The sequence below is a fragment of the Pseudorasbora parva genome, chromosome 20 (genome assembly GCF_024679245.1).
Source record: "Pseudorasbora parva isolate DD20220531a chromosome 20, ASM2467924v1, whole genome shotgun sequence".
Taxonomy (NCBI): Eukaryota; Metazoa; Chordata; class Actinopteri; order Cypriniformes; family Gobionidae; genus Pseudorasbora; species Pseudorasbora parva.
The window spans coordinates 22,682,494-22,706,413 of NC_090191.1; the positions used below are offsets into that span (position 1 = coordinate 22,682,494).

The 23,920-nt window shown below is 36.9% G+C and overlaps 1 long non-coding RNA gene across 2 annotated transcripts in view; it reads left to right on the plus strand.

The window, feature by feature from the left end:
- The window catches only part of LOC137049645 (uncharacterized), a 414,587-nt gene that overhangs the window by 290,806 nt on the left and 99,861 nt on the right, over positions 1-23,920 (plus strand). Inside the window, exon 5 of one of the 2 annotated variants that reach the window (XR_010899664.1) lies at positions 19,972-20,082. The exons of the other annotated variant lie outside the window; for it this stretch is intronic. This is a non-coding gene — a long non-coding RNA (uncharacterized lncRNA). The remainder of the gene's footprint in view (positions 1-19,971; positions 20,083-23,920) is intronic. 2 annotated transcript variants of the gene reach the window in all.

Here is a 23,920-nt window from a genome sequence, read left to right on the forward strand (position 1 = left end):
CAGCCGATAACAGAGAGAGCGACTCCCAGAGAGGAAGGGGGGGAGAAAATAGACAGAGGGACTCTTATAGAGACCAAGGCGAGAGTGAGAGAGCTGGAGGAAGTGCTTTAGAGGGGAAAGCCGGTGCAGTTTGGGAGATAAATGCTTCAGTGAAGCGTGGTGAGGTGGCGATGGCCGGGGTTAGATCTATAAGCCATACGCATCCACAAACCAACTCGACGGATCATGCATCTGAGCGCTCGGTTAGGAACTGTGTGTGTGCTAAACCCCGGAAACTGGAGAACGCAACAAATTCCCACTTGTGCTTCCAAAAGATCTTTGCAAACTCAAACTCTAGTTTACATACATTCTAGGATATTCAAATCAGTTCCTAAAAACAATTGCTTTGATGTTTGGAACGCCTGCCTACACTTTTCGACTTTTCGACTGCTGTCTGATATCAGTATGCAAAGTTTTCAAAAGCGCACTTGAAGTTCAATGAAGGAAACAAAGAAAATGTGGGAGCCAGAATGCTACCAGCTGAGAAACGACAAGAACTAGGAGTATATATATATATATATACACAATGCCCTAATTTATTAATTTTGCACTTTTCTAAATAAATGTCATTCTGAAGCATTTTATTGGGTATATAAAGATTAATTTTGTTTCTCTCGTAATATATGCAGATTTGTTTTTGTGTTCCTTTTTTCATTATTATTTCTTATTAAAAACTAGAGCTTTCCATTTCAGATTATTTTGGCTAAACGAGCCGTAATGTGTCAAATGCAAGAGACCCAATGAAATAATATAAGGTATCAACTGCCATTATTAGAATAACTCTGAACGCAGTTGAAAAGTCCTTCAACAGATCAGGCTGGGTTTCTGACAACAGCGCGTGCACACACACACACACACACACACACACACACACACACACACACACACGCATGTACAATACACAATACATTCTTGGCATTATCCCTCCCTGGATAACTTTCGAATCACTATGCGTTCGTGCTGTTGACATTATTTGCACTTACGCGCTGATTGCCCAAAAAAACAGACATTTGATGTCTGTAGTTTCACTCACCGCCTGCGGTTTGGACTCATGACCGGGAACAAACACACAAACTCCTGAAAAAAACAAACCGCCTCCACTGTTTAACACTGGGTTCGTTGCGAAGCTGAACAAGGTTATCTTTCCCGCATAACCAGAAACACACTTCTTTAGTGACATTGTTGATTTTGTGGTCTAAAAACACAACACCAGCGCTGCCAACCCGAACAAAGCTGGTTTGTGCCCTCAACATGCACTCACCTGGGAGAAGTGGCCTATTATGTTCTCACACAGGCCCATATTCAAATAAATTAATTAAATAAATAAAAAAATAAAATAAAAAAACTTTCTGAAACGTATTCGAAAAAACGGAAGGAGTGTGTTTGGCACAGAAATACTTGTATATCCAGAATTTTTTATTATTTTTTATTGGCCATGTTTAGCATGAGAATCCAACTTTAGCAGTGTAAATATGTCAGAATGCATGAAATAGCATTACCCCCCACCCCACCCCACCCCTTAAGGAAATAAGACCATCTTTCTCTTTTTCTCTTTCATTTTCTTCTTCTGTACGTCAGGCTTTCAGACTTTGACAGGATTTGATGCCCACACAGCAAACATGGCCACTCAGCGCTACTCAAATCCAGCAGGAGAGCACTTGTCCATTTTCCTCATTTTTTTCCCCCTTCTCTCCCTCCTGTTGTGTCTGGATGTATGGCGGTGTGGTAGAGCAACCTTTTAAATGTCCTCCATGTCTTTAAGGGCTTGGATGTTTGGATGGGGGTCAGACCAGCGGTGAGAAGCAGAACTGAATCCAGAGAAGTGAAGGCCATGTTGGGAATTGTTTCTAGACAGATCCCTTGAGCACCTTTAAAACCTGTATGACGTTTTGTGCGTGTATCAATCAATCTGCATGTTACATCCGCTTTACTCATGCACCTTTATGTTTTAGACCACATGAAATCCTACTTTTACATGTATATATGATTCATATATTTTATGGGTTGGATGTGTCAAAAAATCCCATTTGTTCTCCATTTGACTTCATTACATTTTAGGAGAATATATATATATATATATATATATATATATATATATATATATATATATATATATATATATATATATATATATATATATATATATATATATATATATATATATATACACCATATATATATATACACCATATATATATATACACCATATATATATATATATATATATATATATATATATATATATATATATATATATATATATATATATATATATATATATATATATATATATATATACACACCATTACATTACTAGTTATGATATATTGGTACAATGCTCCTAGGTCAATAAGAGTAGGAGATGATAAATAATCTACCACAGAGAGAGTCTTCTTGGATATGCACACCAAAATCAAATCACTTTCCAAATGCTAAATTCTACTTTTTGCCTTTTTTGTAATTTACTATATTATCATTGACAGGTGTTGGTTTTTGATACATCATATTAGATTTAGTTAATCTATACATACATTGTTCCACTGTAAACCTTTTTAAAAACAATGGGGTAATCAGTGTAACATCAGTATTTTGAAGTTTAGAAATTTTGAAGTTTTAAGCTTTCTGAGATTTTTTGGTTTGTACTTGTATATTTAAATTACTCTTAACTTGATTTTTTTTTAAGTAAGCTAACTTAAAATTAAAATGCAACCTCAACTTAAAGGTTACTTCAGCGATTAGGATATGGCTTTGTATCAGTACAAAGCAAAAACCCTATTCAAATGATTGTGCTTCCAAAGGCATGAACTAAAAAACGGACCAGACTGAACAAGTGCTCTGAATATATGCCGCGAGCGCGGTCGTGATTACCTCAGCTCTCATCAGAAGAGCTCATTCATGACGGTGAATGTAATCCGACTCCTGCAGCGTTTGTGCTGTGACACTCGCGCAGCGACTCACTCATTATATTGAACAGATACGTTCAGAATTTATTTGTACTGTCTGTTCTCCAATTGAACTGATGTTATGAAAATGAACGCAGTGGGAGCGTGATCTAGTCACAGTAAACCAGTAGCGGTGGCTTTGTGAATGGCGTCACAGGGCAGCGAAGCATTCTGGGAATTGTAATCTTTCATCCCCATGAGACAAAAATAAATTGTCTGTCTTTTCTCAGTCTAGAAGGCACCAAATTCAAAAATAATTTCACATTTCTACTACATTAATGACCCAGTTCAAATACAGATTCATCTTCCCAGTTGTAGTAGTAGGGGATTTTACTTCTTTTTTTTTGGCGTTCATTATCCTTTATATGTGACTGGGTGTGCACGGTAATTAGGGCCAGTGTATTTAAGTGTGTAGACAGGAAACCTTCGAACGTAGATTGTCATACCCGCCGCTCTTCCGGTTATCGGTGTCAATAGTGGAGGTAAGTGACGGAGGTTGTGCACGGCTTTGCGTGGTTGTAAAGTCGTTAAAGTATGTTTCTTTTTCTCTGAAGTGATCGCTGTAGTCATCTCAGTTACGTGCCCTGGGAGTTGCGTTAAGTGCCCATTGAAAGCTTTAAGGTACGTCGGCGATCACTATTGTGGTGCAGGTTTTATTGTTAGTTGGGTTTAATGTGGGTTATTGTGTGTTTTTAGCAGGACATTCAGGAGTGTATCCTGACATTGGGGTATGCCTCCGTCACTTACCTCCACTATAGTGACACCGATAACCGAAAGAGGGGCGGGTATGACAATCTACGTTCGAAGGTTTCCTGTCTACACACTTAAATACACTGGCCCCAATTACCGTGCACACCCAGTCTCATATAAAGGATAATGAACGCCAAAAAAAAAGAAGTAAAATCCCCTACTACTACAACTGGGAAGATGAATCTGTATTTGAACACAGTGCTGAAGTACCCTTTTAAATATTTTTTAGTAGTGAACACTTGGCTAGGTTTAACTAGCTAATTAAGTGCATGCTAACTTGCTAATTGGTAACACAATGCTTTGATAGCATTAGCATAGCAATTGCTGAATGAATATGGCAAGAACATTTAACAACAACCTGTTCTTAAACCAAGCTCATGCTTTACTTGTCACTCTTATACATTTGCACACACTGTAAAAAAACAAAAACAAATTCAGGTCTCCAACTTTCTAGTGACTGTTCACATCTAATTTTTTCAGTTGGCCAAAGTTAATTTCTGTGAATTAAATTGCATCAATTCACAGAAATTCCATTTTGCCAACTGACAAATTTAGTGATCAAAGTGAGTAAAAAAATGTAGTGAGTAAATTGACAAATGTGATCAGTCACTAGAAAATTTTCATTAGGAGACAGGATTTTTTTACAGTAAGGCAAAACATTCAACACTATTTAAGTCTTCATGAAATCAAAATCGATCTTATTTACTTTGTTAGCACATATTACAGGTCTTGGTGAACTATTAATCCGTGCAAGTTAATGCACATTTTTTTTTTTTTTTGTTGCCGTAGGAATCTTTAATCAAAAACTGAAAAGTTACTTCCGGTCTGGAAACAGCATTCCTTCTCAGATGATGTCAGTTTGACGGCTTGCAGTTTAAAATGCGTAACCACTCCCCTCTACCGCTCTTCTGCTATGAGTGAGAGATGGAGAGATGGAGCACTGAGGTAAAAACTCTGCCCCCTGTTCAATATTCTGTTTCACTTGGAAATGCATCACAGCACTGAAGAAAACTCACTTGCTACTTGTTTCATTGGGATTTTAAATCTTCAACTTAACATTAATCTCACACACACACACACACACACACACACACACACACACACACACACACACATGTTAGTCTATGTGGTTTACAGGGACTCTCCATAGGCGTAATGGTTTTTATAATGTACAAACCGTATTTTATATCCCCTTACACTGCCCCTGCCCCTAAACCTACCCATCACAGGAAACATTCTGCATTTTTACTTTCTCAAAAAAACATCATTTAGTGTGTTTTTAAGGCCATTTGATTTATGAGGACATTTGATATGTCCTCATAAACCACATTTATAGTGTAATACCAGCGTAATACCCATGTAGTTATACAAATGTGTGTCCTCATAAACCACATAAACAGGCTCTCACACACACACACACACACACACACACACACACACACACACACACACACACACACACACACACACACACACACACACACACACACACAAACAAACATTATATATCACTTAACTTTAGCATTTATTACTAACATTTTTAACTCATAAAAGCCCATTCTATTAACTTCTTTAATTTACGTTTACTCTACTCAAATTATTTGATCATTAAGGTTTATAGTGTGTTTTTGGATCTTGTTTGATAATTATATAATATAGTTATAGCACTAAATAGTTTTACTTATTTCAGTATCTAATTGCAAAATATCCCTACCATCATCTTTTACAAGAAACAAAAATATAAACCAACTCCCTTTTCTGAAGCAGTATCTATCCTCAGCTGTACTTTGTACGTTACCTTAATACACACTCTTTTTATCTTGCATTCCCTACCACTGTCTCTCCCATTAAAGTAAATCATGTCTGATCGCTGCTATCGAAAGGTCAATCATTATGAAAGCCGGGCACCTAAGAACCTCTCAAATTCACCTGTTCATTTCCGCAGGAAAAACTTGTTGTTAAAAAGGGGAAAAAAAGGAAAAAACAAGTACTGAGAGCTGTTGTGGCAGACTGGAGTTGCTATGGTGACCGTGAGAGCGTTAATCCTTGTGGCGGGTGTTTTAGCCGACTGCGCGGCTGAAGAGCCCAGGCTGCATTAGCTCGCTGTAAAAGCTTTTTCCGAAGACGCACACTCTCTCCTTCTCCTGGCACTTTCTCTCTCTCTTTCTCATTACGCCAAGATCCTCTCTTCATTTGTTACATTTAGTTTGAGCTCTCTGGTGCTTTTGGGAAAGGTGGGGTGATGCATTTCTGCATCGCTATGGCAACATGTGCCTCGGAGGAGGTATTTTTAAACTTCACGTGCTGACATTCAGGAAGAAGTGATCATTGCTTAAGAATTATTATACAGGCGCTGGTCATATAATTAGAATATCATCAAAAAGTTGATTTGTTTCATTAATTCCATTGAAAAAGTGAAAACTGTAAATTATAGTCATTCATTACACACAGACTGATATATTTCAAATGTTTATTCCATACTCTAATCAGCCAATTGACTCAAAACACCTGCAAATGACTTTAAATAGTCTCTCAGTCTAGTTCTGTAGGCTACACAATCATGGGGAAGACTGCTGACTTGACAGTTGTCCAAAAGACGACCATTTGCACCTTGCACAAGGAGGTCAAGACACAAAAGCTCTTTGCAAAAGAGGTTGGCTGTTCGCAGAGCTCTGTGTCCAAGCATATTAATAGAAAGGCAAAGGGAAGGAAAATATATGGTAGAAAAAAGTGTACAAGCAATAGGGATAACCGGACCATGGGGAGGACTGTGAAACAAAACCCATTCAAAAATGTGGGGGAGATTCACAAAAAGTGGACTGCAGCTGGAGTCATTGCTTGAAGAACCACTACGCACAGACGTATGCAAGACATGGGTTTCAGCTGTCGCATTCCATGTGCCAAGCCACTCCTGAACGACAGCGCCAGAAGTGTGTCATCTGGGCTAAAGACAAAAAGGACTACTGAGTGGTCCAAAGTTATGTTCTCTAATGAAAGTAAATTTTGAATTTCTTCTGGAAATCAGGGTCCCAGAGTCTGGAGGAAGAGAGGAAAGGCACACAATCCACGTTGCTTGAGGTCCAGTGTAAAGTTTTCACAGTCAGGGATGGTTTTGGGGTGCCATGTCATCTGCTGGTGTTTGTCCATTGTTTTTTCTGAGGTCCAAGGTCAACGTAGCTGTATACCAGGAAGTTTTAGAGCACTTCATGCTTCCTGCTGCTGACCAACTTCATAGAGATCCAGATTTAATTTTCTACAAGGATTTAGCATCTGCACACAGACACTGCAACCCATACCTGGTTTAAGGTCCATGATATCCCTGTTCTTAATTGGCCAGCAAACTCGTCTGACCTTAACCACATAAAATCTATGGGGTATTGTGAAGAGGAAGATGCGATACGCCAGACCGAACAATGCAGAAGAGCTGAAGGCAACTACGATTGATCGACTCCATGCCACCCCGTATCATCAAAATAAAATAAATAAACATTTGAAATATATCAGTCTGTGTGTAATGAATTAATATAATATACAAGTTTCACTTTTTGAATTTAATTAGTGAAATAAATCAACTTTTTGATATTCTTATTATATAACCAGCACCTGTATAATGACTGTTCTGTTGCATCTTATTACACGTAGTGTACTTGAAGAAATCATAATGGACCTTGTTTACGTTTTAAAATATGTGTATGGGCATCTTATTGTGCATGAGTCATGGGTGTACAATATACCAAAGAAAAAAAAGTGTCTGTAATTTTTTTTTGTATTCACTTTCTGTTAAAATCATCAAATTTTCTCAATATACCTTTGTTCTGTGGGGTGATAAATCACACTTCTCTTCACACAAGTCTAGCTTTGGCGGATGCCGGGATAACGTTACCTGCATTGTGCCAACTGTTTGGTGGAGAAGGGATAAAGTTTGTGCTAGGCCCCTTACTTCCAATGTTTTAGCACACAAGACATTTTGGACAATGTTATGCTTCCAACTATGTGGGAACAGTTTGGGAAAGGCCCTTCTCTATTCCAACATAACTGTTCCCCAGTGCACAAATTTTGGTCTATAAAGACATGGTTGGATGAGTTTGGTACGGAAGAACTTGACTGGCCTACACAGAGCCCTGACCTCAACCCCATAAAACACCTTTGGGATTAACTTGAACAGAGATTGTTAGCCAGGCCTTCTTGTCCATCATCAGTGCCTGACCACACAAATGCTGTACTGGATGAATGGGCAAAAATTACCACAGAAACACTCCAGAATCCCAAAAAGAGTGTAACCTGTTATTGCGTGGGCCAGTCAACTCCATATTAATGTTTGCGTATAGAGTATAACATCATTAAAGTCCCTGTTGGTGTAATGGTGCCACATAATATAATACAATAATCTCTTTTTATGTGTATGCCATTCCAAATTGTCACAAATCGCAGTATTTGCAAATTGCACCAACCCGAGCAACTGCAATTGAGTTGAAATTGAGAAAGGGATTGGTAATGTCTAGCTGTATACGGTTTTTGTTTTTATTTCAAAAGTAATGCATTACGCAAAAAAGAAAAAAAAGTACATTTATATAATACGATTCTTAAGCGATACAGCTAGTATGCGATGGTTTTACACAAGGCCCACGCGTGACATGCACAAGGACTCTTTGTTATTTGTAGGGCTGACCTTACACTGTCCGGCATGTCGATTTCCACAGGATTCTACGATAATAAACACCAACTCAATCAAAGTGGCTCTCCATCACGGAGATAAAGTGAGATTAAAATAGATCCAGAATTATTGGTGTGTGTGTATAAGGCGCTAAGAGCCCTCATCTCTCCATTTCGTTCTAGTTTTTTTTTTCTTTTTTTTCTCCACCCCCTCAAATACAAACACACACTGGACTGACTATACCTCGGGCCCCAGGAAAAGCCACGGCAATCGATGGCCCTTTCTTTTCCCTTTCCTTTCAGTTTCTGGTGGGCGACTGTGCACTCTCTCACTCTGAAAGCGAGCACAATTTCTGGCTCTTTCTTGGTGGGATGGGAAGTGAGTGGAGAGTGGACCCTGCCGAGACGGATTAGCGTAGGCTCTCTCAGAGCGGTAGGGTACATGAACACAGGAACACACACACACGTACCTTTTTCACCTCTGCCACAGTTCACATTCCCCTTTTAAAAAGCGTTATATTACTTTTCATAACAGTTTTGGTGAATCTTAATTACACTAATATTTTAAACGGTACATTTGAAAAGGGCCTTTTTTATGTTTCAGAATTAACTATGATTTAGGTGAACTTTGCTGTAATGATTTTCTGCATAAATACTCTCTCCATGTTAGCAGATGTTAAGAAATGCCTTGTTGCAGGTGTTTGCCAGATAGCAACTGTTTCCATGGATTTGATTGAGAACAGTTTGTTCTTTACTGTTTACACACTCTTGAAAATATACATGTGGGACATTAAAGGCCCGCTGAAGTGCCTTGAAACGCCCCACATTATTCAATGTGTTGACATCATTTCCCCTAAAAACGGCTTTAGCTGTTAGCAGCTCCTCCCCTTTTAAAAAGCCTAATAGCGTTTTGTTAATATACAGTTTGACTAGAGCGGACCTTTCTCTGTTTGGTAAAGCCAGTTTCCTCTAACACTGTTTAGAATCATAATCTCCTCCATATCGCTTTGAAATGCCGCATTCTGTGCAGAATTCAAATGGGTCGATATGTTTGTTGTCTGCGCGGACTCGCGCATATTATCCACGCTGCGCTCTCGTGTCTCGTGTACAGCCGTTGGGGTGTACATTTTTTTTTTAATTTTTGAAAACTAACGTGAAAACAGACTTTATTCGCCTCAAATGAAAGCATATTTACACTGAATCGTTTCCTATCACATATATTGTGCTATGTGCCTTTCACCATGTAGAAATTAGTAAATGTGTGTTAACAACTCATGACCGATTTCAGCCTTCGTCATAAGGCTAAGTCGTAAGCCTTAGTCAGTGTAGGGGGCGGGCTTTAGTTTCTAGAGAGCATTTTGATTGGACAGAAGATTTGACGAGAAAGTGAAGTCTGCGATGATGTCACCAAAATCTGAAATTCGTTTTAAAGGAAGTGGGTGACTGTAAATTTTGAATGCTGATATCTCCTAAATGCAAATATTGTCATAGTTTTGGAACATACCAGCTTATTCATAACTTTAAGGCTAACCCAGTCATACTAAAAGCTAAAAAACTTAAATTTTAATTTCAGTGGAACTTTAAATATGTTTAATTTAACAAATGAAATACCCACTATTGTAATCCAAAACAAATATTACATACATAGAGGGTAAATGATGTGACGTCCACTTTTTGTGTTTGGATTTATTAGTTACTCTATAAAAATGTATCCTATTTGCTAGCATTAGTTAACCAACGTTAACTCACAATGGGCAATACATTTGGTAGGTAATTTATTAATCTGTGTTAATGCATTAAATAGGGTAAATGTTATCATTCAACTATACACACATTTTTAAAACACTATATTATTCTTCATCTATGCAATACATACACTTCCTGCATGAACACTGTTTTGTACTGTATTTAATTCAACTGCTAGGTAATGTTAATGGTTTCAGGGATGGTCAAAATTATGATTTAAAATCTGGAATTTAAAAAGAACCTAGAAATATTAATTCATATTTACAGGTAAAGCTTTATAAACGAGTATACGGGTATATCAGTGCAGAGGTTACATTTATAGAAACTCAAGACACAAGCATTGAATACAAATTTGAAATAATAAAAAAAAAATGAAAAAGATTCCTTTTAAATCATGAGCATCCGTATGTGTCATTGACCCCTCAACTAAATGACAAATATTCTGAAAGGTTCTATATAGATGGTCACACTAGACTTTCTGTTCCATTCACTGCTATTCAGACCTATACAATGCAATCACCTTTCAGTGCATACTAAAGTTTGTTCAGATAAAGTTCCAATTGGTGACCTGTGGTTTTCATATTAGTTTGGAGTTTTATATTCAGTATTTTTTGCTTATAAATCTGACATATAAGAATCTTACACAGCAATACAAATATGTATTAATACACTCTTAGAATTAAAAAGAGAATCTGAATGGTTTGCTTTGCAGATACAATTCTTTCTTTTTTTCTTTTTTAAAAACATTTAAGAATCATTATTTATTCAAAACAAAAGCCCTGGAGTGTGACATCATAATCTGTTGCACACATTTGTAGCAGGGTTTGGAATATTTCCTTTGTTAAAATAAAATGTACTTTAAATAAATAAATTAAAATATATTAAATATAAATATATTAAACTAAATATATATTGTAGGCAGAACTTGTCCTCTGCTTTTAGGTTTAGAGAAAGCTTTTATATATATATATATATATATATATATATATATATATATATATATATATATATATATATATATATATATATATATATATATATATATATATATATATATATATATACATATATTCTATTGGTTAAATGTTTGCAAAACTCACAGACAGATATACAAGGTGACCAATAGTAAGGATTTACGGAAAAATCCAACACTATTTCTGCTCGACATCTACATCACACTTAAAGGGTCATAATTTTACTCACCCTCATGCCATTTTAAACCAGTACCTGTCTTTTCTTTTTTTACAGAACACATAAGAAATGACTTTTAGTCTGTTGACAAACATGTCTTCTCTAAGGTTCATGTTGTTGACACTATAGAGATGCTTATAGGGGATCTAGTGTCTGACGCATGTGTGCAAACACACCAATTCTATTGGCTGAGTCAATTATAGGATGTCACTAATCACACCGGCATGACTGTAAGGCATATGCATTAAATGTCATCAACTTTTATTTGTATAAAGGAAGCATCGCATGCCTGAAGTATGGCAACATGATACAGCATTCCCTTCTCAGGAAACTGGGGTTCACATTCGTAACCCTAAGATGTTTCCTTTCTGGAAAATTTGATACTGTATCATGGTGTTGACACTACGGAAACATTAAAACCCTTTAGGTAGGAATGTGTCGGTAAGGACATTTCCCCACTGGTTAATCGATGTGTGACAACATCAGTAATACCGGTATATCTGAAAGAGGCTTTTAAATTGTGTGGTCGTGAATAAATGACATTGCAGCCGTGCAGATTTAACTTTTTGCTTGACTGGTGGGTTCATTAGCCTATTATTATTAATGGAAAACACAGCAATAAAACAGTATAATGAAAAACTCACTTAAATAGGGGCTTTTAGACTTAGCTTTGAAACCAAATCTTCTGCGATCATCTTGTCAGTCAGCTCCTTGCTCTTTGGTGATAAATGAAATCAGACTTCATGCTGTATTAAGCAGGCTCGTTCCGTTTTTATTTGTTGTGTATGTTCTCTAACTACTCTAATATGAACTTAGTTATTTTATTACTATATAAAAAAATCTAAACGATGGTGGGGGTGGTGCCACGGTGGGCAAATGATTTAACTGGTGTTGCGCCTGAACACTGGTAACACCGGCAAGGCCGACTATCGCAGCAAGCCTACCATAAGGCAATACTGAACAAACGCCTGCAAAATAGCTGTGCCATATTATAAACCTCAACCAAGTCAAGCATACAACAAGGGATCTGAGCCCAGGATGAACCCTATTTCTAGATGCTTACCAAGTGACCTTTTTTTAGACCCTCGGTGCTGAGAGGTGCGAACAATCACCTCAGCCTGGTGTCCCTGCCATGATAGCGTTTCCAGAGCTCTTGGGAGCAGAGCTAGCAAGGAAAGCTTTAGACATAGCCTCAACCATGTCCAGCTTCCCAACCGGAATAGATTAAAAAGACCAAAGAGTGGATCACCTGTAGATCAACCATTTATATTTCTGCATTTATTCCTCACTGACCTACATAGACTGAGGTCTCCTACTCCAAAACTGGAGGAGATTCCCCTCTCTAAAAGAGTTTTAACGACGATCCACAAGGGAAGCACATTGCCTCACTTCTAACTTCAATTGTGTAAACTGGAAGAAGTTAAAGATAAAGTGGGTCACATATAATGACCTATCCATTATTCCCACTGTAAAGCTTTTCAGCCCTCAGGTTTAATACTAGTTTAGAGTCAATACTGATGGTTGCTATTTGCTGTTGGTTTGTGAAATCTACTCAAGATCTTGTATTTCCTCGAGAGAACTTATCCATTTGCTTGACCCCCTAACAGAGACTTGACAAGATGCTAGAGGGCCAACAAAAAGTGGATCGCTAATAGCACTAAAAGTCCACTTTTGTACTCTGTCAGTTGCCCCTTCCTTGCAGACCTTCAGGGATGCGTGTTGACAGACTTTATCCTACAAATGATAATGGACTGAAGGAGGCAACAGATGACAAAGTGGGACGCCAACCATGATGTAGTCCATCTTCCACTCTGTAAACACTATCCACATTCCTTCCCGCCATCAGGAAAGAGTGTTCACATTACCTACAAATGAATTTATGGAGGGGTCCAAAAAAACAAACAAACATTTGCCCAGGTTTAAGACCATGCCTCAACAGGATGTCTAAGATGAATGACATTTCTCTAGAGGAGTGTACTGACATTGTTTATGTCTATTTCTTAGTCTCCATACCATCCCAAGCTGAAAGTCATGATTAACTACAGATCACAATAATGCAGCACATAACTTTACATACATCTGTCAATTGACTCTTTATAGGAAAGTGCCCGCTCAAAATAGATCTCACGGGAGGCCACCACCATCTCCAACAAGGGAGTGTCGAGCGAGACATAGATCCGCTCATCTATGCTCAGCTAGTCACTCATGTGCCTCACCTTGAATCTCCAGGAGTTTAAGTCCTGGTCCCACACCCACTACCCATTCCAGGAAGCACCATGTGCCTCTAAATGTTAGGTAAATCTGATAAGATTTTTAACCACCTCCACTGTTTGAACCCTTGATTACCCCTTCCACACACCCTTTATTTTGCCAAGTGGGTAATAAATTAGATACCAAATTAAAAAAGGTTGCCGCTCATAAGCCAATCTTTGCTGGTATGAGACTTAATCTTCATTATTCTTTTATTATTATGGTTTTGTTTGTATTCAGCCATTATTAGCCTTTATTCTGGCATCTACAGCACCTTAATCCCACTATACATTGATCCACCTATTGTCTGAAGTCTTTTTAGAAAATCTGGAGAGAAAAAAAAAACATACTCTTTGGAACGTATGTGAATTATTTTAACAAATTAAATTATAGAATAAAACAACTGGCTTTCAATAGGTGCAGTAGAGCTACAATTAGCATCAAGCTAAGGCAATTTAAAAGACACAACACAAATAAACCAGAGCAGCCGTTACTGAATCGGTCCCACTTGAAGCATTCTCATAGCGTTAACACCATGACGCAGTGCCAAGTTCCCTCAAAGGGGAACCAGATTAAATTCTCCTTCTTTGGTTTCAATTAAAACGTAAAATGCAGCAAACATTTCTTAAGCATTATTATTTAAAAAACATATTTCATATATTGAAGTGAATTTTAATCTGTTTTGCTATTTATGACTGGCTGATTTGTTTGGAGTCTTGTTGTGTTAGAATAATGGTGTTGGTGTGTTTTGGATTAGCTATTAATTAGCCTTTCCACTTAGACTTTTACAATTACTGCTTAACATACATGTACACTCTGTGTGCAATGAAAAACACTCCCATATTCTTAATTACAGCACTAGATACATTCCTGCAAGTATTGAGCACACACACACGCACTCTCTCTAAAACACACCATATGCCTTGAAACCTGACAGAATTAATTGGTGGTTGTCTCGTATAGTAGCATCTTCATTAGTTTCTTGGAGCTCAAGCCATTGTGGGCCATCTCGCACGCCCATACTTGCAGGAAGGTGGAAATAGGAAAGTTCAATAAATAATGCTATGAGAATAAATTCATAAAGAAGTTATTTTTTCAAACTAATATATGTATATGTCGCATGCCATCAACTATCAGTGTTGTATCAGTGAAACCACTTCACATTTCATCTGTTAGAATTAGCATGTGATAGTATTGCTGACTAGCCTAGTCATTTCACAAACAACTAAAAAAGTAAATACTGTTATTTTCACTCAGTACTAGGCTTGGGCGGTATCCAAATTTTGATACCGTCAAACCTCCTCCCTATTTTACCTCGGTATACGGTATTACCGTGAATAATTAAAACCTTATGATGTAAGGCTCAGACAGCGTCAACAAACTGTTGGCTTGGCTTATATATATATATATATATATATATAGGCCTATATTTTTATTTAATTTTTTACATTTGAGCCCCTGCCCCTGAGAAACTCTCTGCACGTTTTATGCTTACCGTTATGAGACAATTGTCAGACAATTGACTTTTTTTTGTGTGAAGTTAATCATGAACAATTAACTTTTGTGGAGTTAATCATGAACTCCACATGATTTTTGTGGAGTTCATGCTTATTGCTTACATTGCCAGCTGTGTGACAAAAGGCTTCGGCAATATTACAGCATAGTCCGAGGGTGCGCTCGGTTTTTCATCCACTTAGCAGTGAGGATGGTGGTTTCGGATATGCGCCCTTAGGTTCAAGGTATTTCCATCTCTCGCGGTCATCTTTTTGTTGCACAATTTGCAAATTGCCTCGTCTGTATTTACCGTCAAAACCCAAAATACTTCCAAACTGCAGAAGTTGTGTTCTTTTTCGATAATAACTCAGTGCCCGACTCGCCGTCTTTTCCCCTCTCTCTCTCTCTCTCTCTCTCTCTCTCTCTCTCTCTCTCTCTCTCATCCACGCTGTCATAACAACGCATACACATATTTAGGCATTTAATAAATAAATAGTATTTAATATGTAAATAGTTTAATTAGTTCAACTTATTAAATATTTAATAATTAATTGTTGATCAGCAATATGTAAGTTGATCTGTTTTTTGTTTTTTTTTGACGGTTTGACGGTATTGAAACTGATACCGTTGCTATTTTTAGATCCCGCGGTATACCATTTTACCGTATTACCGCCCAAGCCTACTCAGTACCCATATGGATATTAAATGCATCCATATGGATATTATGCATTTGTAAGGTCAGGAACTGGTGTTGAACAAAAAGGCCTGGCGCACAGGCCTGCTCTAATTCATCCCAAAAGTGTTCTATCAGGTTGAGGTGCAGTCCAGTCAAGTTCCTCCACACCAAACTCACTCATCCATGTCTTTATGGACCTTACTTTGTGCACTGGTGCGCAGTCATGTTGGAACAGGAAGGGACCATCCTTGAACTGTTCCCACAAAGTTGGGAGCATGAAATTGTCCAAAATGTCTTGGTATGCTGAAGCATTAAGAGTTGCTTTTACTGGAACTAAGGGGCCAAGCCCAACTCCTGAAAAAAAAACCCACAGCAAAATTCCCCCTCCACCAAACTTTACACCTGGCACATTCCAGTCAGGCAAATACCGTTCTCCTGGCAACCACCAACCTCATGATTTGTCACTAGAGAACACATCTCCACTGCTCAGTCTAGTTGCGGATTGCTTTACATTACTGCATCCCATGCTTTGCATTGCACTTGGTGATGTAAGGCTTGGATGAAGCTGCTCGGCCATGGAAACACTTACCATGAAGCTCTCTATGCACCGTTTTTGAGCTAATCAGAAGGCCACACAAAGTTTGGATGTCTGAAACTATTGACTGCAGAAAGTTGCCGACTTCTGCAAACTGCGCCTCAGTATGTGCTGACCACGCTCTGTGATTTTTACATGGCCTACCACTTCGTGGCTAAGTTGCTGTTGTCCCCAATTGCTTCCTAATACTTTTGAAAATCAGAAACCTGTTCATACAAAAAGGAAATTTGCGAGTTCAGGAATGAGAGTTCAGTCAGTTTACAATCTTTTGAGAAATGAGGTTGTGTCTTCTTAAAGTTATAGAAGGCTATTTTTGCCGTACTATCTTAAAAAAAAAATATAAAAAAATAAAGGTTATTAAATTCTTTGTCAGGCTGCATGGTTCCATGAAGACCTTTGAATATCCAAAAAAATAATAATAAATAAATAAATAAATAATAATAATAATAATAATAATAAAAACATTCCAATTGAACATTTTCTAGAGACTGATTGCATCTAAATTTTTCAGTTGGCCAAATTGAATTTCTGTGAATTGATGCAATTTATTTAACAGAAATTCAGTTTGGAACTAAACTGAAAAATTCAGATGTGACCAGTCTCTAGAAAATTTTCAATTGGAGACCTGTTTTTTATTTTTTATTTTACAGTGTGCAGAACAGTTGTTTAAGACTATAAAACGGTTAGACACAAATGCACTCTAAAAAAAAAAACAACGGCATATATAGTAGTGAAAGTGGTTATTTGGCTTTAACCACTTTAAGTTCTGTATAGCACCAAATCTTGGTGATTCAGTGGTTCTTCAGCGGTTCTTCACCAGTTATTTGGGATGACTGAGGTGCTATATAGTACTGTTACCATATACAGAACCTGTTAAGCCCCTGTATGGTTCTTCAGCGGTTTTTCAGTGGTTCTTTGGGGTGGTAAATGTGCTATATAGCACCGCCGCTTTACAAAGAACCTTTCAAGCCTCTTTAATGGTTCTTAACATGCCAAATAATTACTTCTGGTGCCGTTTAGCACCAGTATTGATGAATAACTAAGAAATGGCACCTAGTATGGGTTGTACATAGCACCATTTGACAAAGGTGTTCCATTTAGATAAACCTCTAAAGATATGAAGCTATTTGGCACCAAAAGTGGTTCCCCTATGATTATAAGCAAGGAACCAAGTTCACATAATCGCTTTCACAAAATGGTTCTTTGGGGAACCAATAATAATAATAATAATAATTGGTTCTTCCTGTTACCTTTATTTTAAAGGGTGTACAGTATTTAAAAATAATAATAGTAGTGACATATTTTCTTCCCTTTTGTAACATATCACAGTGAATCGGATTATCAATAACAGCGTTGTTATTGTAAGAACTGTAACAAGATTGATTGTTGATTGGATGGAGATCTGAATATAAGTTTGCAGTTGCTTGCAAGAAAGGGTAGTAATAAAGTTTAGGTGGACTAAATTATTGTCTAGCTTATGTCAGCTGAGACAAATCTGTAATTTCACCGAAAGGTTGAGTAATGACATTTTGAATGAAGATTAAAGCTCAAAAAAATAACAATATAACATTCATAAATTGTTCACAATAAAATGCATTTATAAACTAGATTAATTTCTAAATCAAATTAATGCAAATTTCACAGTTTGTTTTTAAGAGCCACATGCATCTCTGCATGACGCATATCCCTGTACGTGTAATGTACTGGTGCGTGCACGTGTGTGAGGAGAGTGCATTAGACCGATATTAACCTCAGAGGTGAGGAGAGGATGTCATGATGAGAATCGCCCACAGTGCTCAAACTCTTTTTAATTAAATCCTGAACCGCGGAGCACATTTTTATATGTGTGTGTGTGTGTGTCTGTCGGTGCCAGGGTTGACTAATGAGTCGTCCTGTTAGTATCCTGGTCACATTGCATTGGCCCAGTGACACCGGTGTGCCGAATGGAAGATGAAGAGGAGAGTTAAATGACATTTTACTCACAGAGATACCTCAGAGATCCAAACAGGGGCCGGCAGGGGCCCCGATCTCACCTTATCCCACCTGCCTGAGAAGATGATGCTTTCCTTCAGTCCCACTCTTAGGAAAGCGTGGAAAAGAACATAAATGCTCCCTCAAAGGTGAAAAGGAGACAGGAAATAGACTTAGTGACAAGACAAGAATAAAATAAAGGAGGAAGGAGGGAGAAATTAACCCTTGGCTATATCATTCCACCCTTTTGTTACTCGCTCAAGCAATCGTCACACAAGGTTCCATAAGGATGAATTGGAGACGTTGTAATGTGGTTAACAATGAATGGATATTATTCGTACTTGGGTTGGAAAAATAATGAAATTGCTAAATATGTGTGTTTGACTCTCTCTTTGTAATTTGTAACTATTTTAGTTTCAGGCAAACTCTGACGATCGCATTTAAAACGTACAAATGAGATCACACAACATTTGTATAAATGCGATTGCATAACATTCGTATGAATAAGATCGTACAAATAAGACACTTTTTTAAAATAAGAAATCACGTTTGACAAACCAATGCGAAATCACCACCTTGTGAAATGGTTGCCTTATCTCATAAGATCAGCTTTTCTTGAATTAAATTAAATTATTATTCCATTAACAAAAAACTAAATAAAAACAATGAATTACTCACCCTCAACCCAAAAGGAAAAGTTTTGTAGAACTGTACTTGCTGAAGAAGCCACATTATAGCTTTATGTTAAGAACACACCAAAATCCACGTCATTATTAACAGAAAAACTTGACCGCCGCCCTAGCTTTCCTTGAATCAGTTTATCCAGTGTGCGAAACCTTTTTTGCACAGACTTAATGATAATTAGCGCACTGGATGAGAATATTATCCATATGTTTTCTTTATATTGCTTACATTTTGGTGTTTTTCCCACACAGCTATTGTATGACTTTAGAAGAGATTCTGCAATATAACAAAAGTTATTTGTATCACTTTCATGATGCTTTTATGATAATTTTGCATATTTTATTAAAGCTTTAAAGCATCCGTCCACATCCCTTGTAATTACATAATGACCTTTACAGTTGTTCAAAATCAAGCAATGCATGTTTAGCTGTTTACATGGTTACAACCTTAGCAACTAATTCCTGAGTTTCTTAATTTTCTTCTTCTTTTTTTACATGACTGTTCCTATAAATATGCAATTTGAAGTCTTTAGTTACTATTGCCTCTACTGTGACTTGAATCATTGGGTAAACACATTACTAATTAATGTTATTAACTTAACTTAGTAAATTATTCACATATTGATTTTTACATATTGATAGCTTTGAGCGAATGCAAGTGTCTTTATTAATGTTGTACATGTTCATTAGGGAATTGAGGCTGTATTTAATACACAACAAGCTCTTTTCAAGGTTTATTCAAGGATTGAGAGGAAAATACTGCTTATATCCACTATAAGTACATTATGCCACTATTATAAAGGACCTGGTATTACAATTTTGCTAAATGTTTTTATAAAGTTTAACACTTAACAAGCATGCAGAGCTACCATATTAGATATAAAAAAGCTTGATTGATATTATGGTGAATTGCAGCTGTTGCTAGGATTGATTAAAAAACATAATTTTCTTCTTCTTTTTGGGGGGCCTTTTATTTTACAGAGAGAGAAAGGGGGGAGGGATAAAGAAGGACGACAAGTCTGAATTCTAACTTGGCTCGCACCGAAATGCAACCGCGCACTGACCACAAGGATGATTGCTACAGTTTTTAAGGTTTGGCTTAACATAATATCAATTGCATATGTGGAAGTGTTGACTGTCTGAGATGAGATAAATAAGTGAAGTAATTCACTTGACACAAATATGCTCCAAACCAATTTTATTTATTTTTTATTAATAAGGAAAGAAATAGAGACCTGCAACTTTATCTGCATGTGTGTGTGAGTGTGTGTGTGTGTGTGTGTGTGTGTGTGTGTGTGTGTGTGTGTGTGTGTGCATGTGTGCGTGCGTGCGTGCGTGTGTGTTTGTGTGTGTTTGTGTGTGTGTCCTTATTTATATTACATTGTGGGCACCAAATGTCCCCATAAGGATAGTAAAACCTGAGACCTACATTGTGGGAATCAGTCAGTGATCCCCACTTTTCAAAAGGCTTATAAATCATACAGGATGAGTTTTTTTGTGAAAGTAAAAATGCAGAATGTTTCCTGTGATGGGCAGGTTTAGGGACAGGGGCAGTGTAAGGGGATAGAAAATACGGTTTGTACGGTATAAAAACCATTACGTCTATGGAGAGTCCCCACAAAGATAGTGAACCAGGTGTGTGTGTGTGTGTGTGTGTGTGTGTGTGTGTGTGTGTGTGTGTGTGTGTGTGTGTGTGTGTGTGTGTGTGTGTGTGTGTGTGTGTGTGTGTGTGTGTGCGCGTGTGCGCGTGCGTGTGTGTGCGTGTGCGTGTGTGTGTGTGCGTGTGCGTGTGTGTGCGTGCACATTCAGCATTGATTTTTCTAGCCCTAGATTCTTAAAGATGAATTCACCTGACTGAGCAGCAGATCGGATCAAATCTTAAAATCTCTCAGACAATCGCTCCTCTCCTCCCCTCAGGATAGATGGATGAGACGGGCAACAATGTGGATCATTGGGGGAGGGGAGATGGAGGTAGAGCTGATGGGGGAGTATTACTCTGTTCATTCCATTTCTATATGCAGGCGTGACAGCTGCTACATATATGATTTAGATGAAGTGTCAGTGACATACTCCTCATTTACATGCATCTATATGTATGTCTAAAATACCGACCATATATATTTGACCTTCCAAATCGACTATATTATTTGGAATGAAGTTACATTATATATACATTATATATATAACCATATACGGTTGCAGTTTGGTTGATATGGCAGCTTTGTTTTGGGAGAGTGATAGTCAGTATCTGTAAGAGAGACCTTGTTTGCCGTCTTGAGACAGTGACAAGCAGATACATTGTGGCAATGTAAAGGGGCTTAACGCAATCTGAGTGGCCCTAAATTTATTACGGCCAACAGGAGGCCTCAGGGGAGCAAACCACAGCCCCTGATTGGCTGGTGAGATTATCATCTCTAATTGGATGATTATGTTACCCACAAGTCCATTCTCTCGTTACGCTGGCCGTCGCGGAACTGCCAGAGGTGATGAATATTGAGCGCATGTCGTGGTCCGCTATCAGCCCACACACATAAACACACGTCAACAGATCACTGTCACATTTTCTGCACTTCGCCACGCTTATTGGGGCTTAATTGATTTTGGAACTGGCTGTGATACTTCATTTTAGCTCTGCAGTAGATACTTGGATGTAAAATGTTATTTTTGTGACTGTGTTTCTTTGAATCCATGGTGAAAAGAACCGTTTTGGTTTATGACATTGTTATTACAATGTAGTATCACTGTAATACACATTGCAATATTGCTACCTTCTTCTTTTTACAGTGTAAAAAAATATTTTAAAAAAAGTCACCTGGTTGTCTTAAAATTTTGAGTTCATTGAAATTAAAATTTGAGTTAATACAATGAAATTTGTTTGAGATTCGACAACCTTTATTAAAATATAATTAAAAGATTTTGCATATTGGGTATTGTGTGTGTTTGTGGTAGTTGAGGCCAAGAACAGGCAGGACAGAGAGTAGAAAAGAAATGGAAGTTTATTGCTTCCAACACAAAAATTATATACAGGGGCAGATTCCAACAGAAGTCATACAAAATCAAAAAAAACTTAAGATTTATGCTAACTGAAATTAACAAAAATCAAACAGGCCTAAAAATAAATCTCCCCTGTAAACAAAGTAAACAAATCAAAATCTAATTCAAAACCAAAGGTCAGAAGGCTAAGGTGGCTGGACAATACTCACTCACTCTACTTCTCCAATAATGCTATATATATACCCATTTAGCCTCTACCAAACAAAAATAAGGTAAATAGCAAAATAATACAATTACCAAATAAACTCAAACAATTAACCTTTACAACACAATATCATTATCACACCTAACCTTAATACAATCATATAACAATATATATGAAAAGAAAATACTTAAATCAAACCAAGATATAACTGAATGAAACAAAGTCAAAAGATCCCCTCTAAATCAAAATGGAATGGTACAGTCCAATTTCCTCTGGAACAGCATAAGTTTGCAGGCTGATGCCCTGCCTCTTCCTTTGTCTGCTGCCACATGGAATGCGGCCGTCACTCCATGGACCAGAAGAATCTAGGGCTCAGGTACAGTCAAAAGCACAGGAAAATATAAGAAGTGTGCACCCTTCTGTATATTTAAGCTTTGAATAAACTGTTAACTCATGTTCTTGTCGTGTGGTTTTTTGTATATGAGGGGATAAATAACAAACATTAAATTAAACTCCAAATGTTTGGTAAAAGCCAAAATATGTGAGGTATGCTACGCACCCGTCACAGTGTTTTATTTCTGATGACGCAGTGAAACATGCCAAATAGTGTATTTTCATGATTTATCAAATTGTTTATGTGGTTCAGATACAATTATATTTCTATTTATGAAACAATTTTCCTTCATTGTATTTCAATAAACTCAAAATTTTAAGGCAACCAGGTTACTTACTTTTTTAAGTTAAACCAAAAAAAAAAAAAAAAAAAAAAAAAAAAATATATATATATATATATATATATATATATATATATATATATATATATATATATATATATATATATATATATATATATATATATATATATTACAGCGTGGGAATGTTCATGGTCAGAAGAACATAGTTAGCAGATTGTCCTGGCTGTGCTTATCCACACAGTAAAAAAAAAAAAAACACGCAGTCAAAATTTCATAAAATTAGTCCATACGCTGTAAAAATTGATAACCTGCAATTGTTACCATAAAGAGCTATTTTTTTCCTGATTGAACATATGACAGTTAGGTTTATTCAGTGATGTTAAATCATATTTTTAATTGAATTAGGCCAGTTAATTCAGATGTTGTCATTTTTAAGTTATGCTAATTTTAGTCCAAGCATTTTGAACCCTAAGATAGCTTTGTGTGATGAATAAACCATATTTAAGTCGTTATTCACCAAAGTCTTTTACTCCATCATACAGTAGCTGTCAAATCACATTTGTCCCGGCCATATTAAAACTTGGCATTACTGAATCAGTAACGAGACATTAAAATGAAATCAAACTTGGCGCAATGCATTTTGACAAGCTTGAATGCTAGTGATGCAAATCTATGGGAAGTAAAACCTGCATGACACATACAGCAGGCTACCAGTTACGGAGTGTCTTGTCAATTGTGAATACATTTTATATAGAAACATTGACAGATACAGTGGAAGGGAAGCTTCTCAGTGAAATAATTGGGTTCTGGGGAGAGGAATATGACAGAATGTTGGGTGCGCTAATGATTAAAATTGAGTAATCATTACAATTTCAAATATATACATTACTTGCATAGTTTATACTTTCATTTAATACATTTATGGTGCTTGAGTACAAAAAAAAATATTAAATTTATATTGTAAATTATTTTTATTTGATTACCTTTCATTTCATTTTATTTATTTAACTTAACCCCTTAACCTAACTTTTTAACT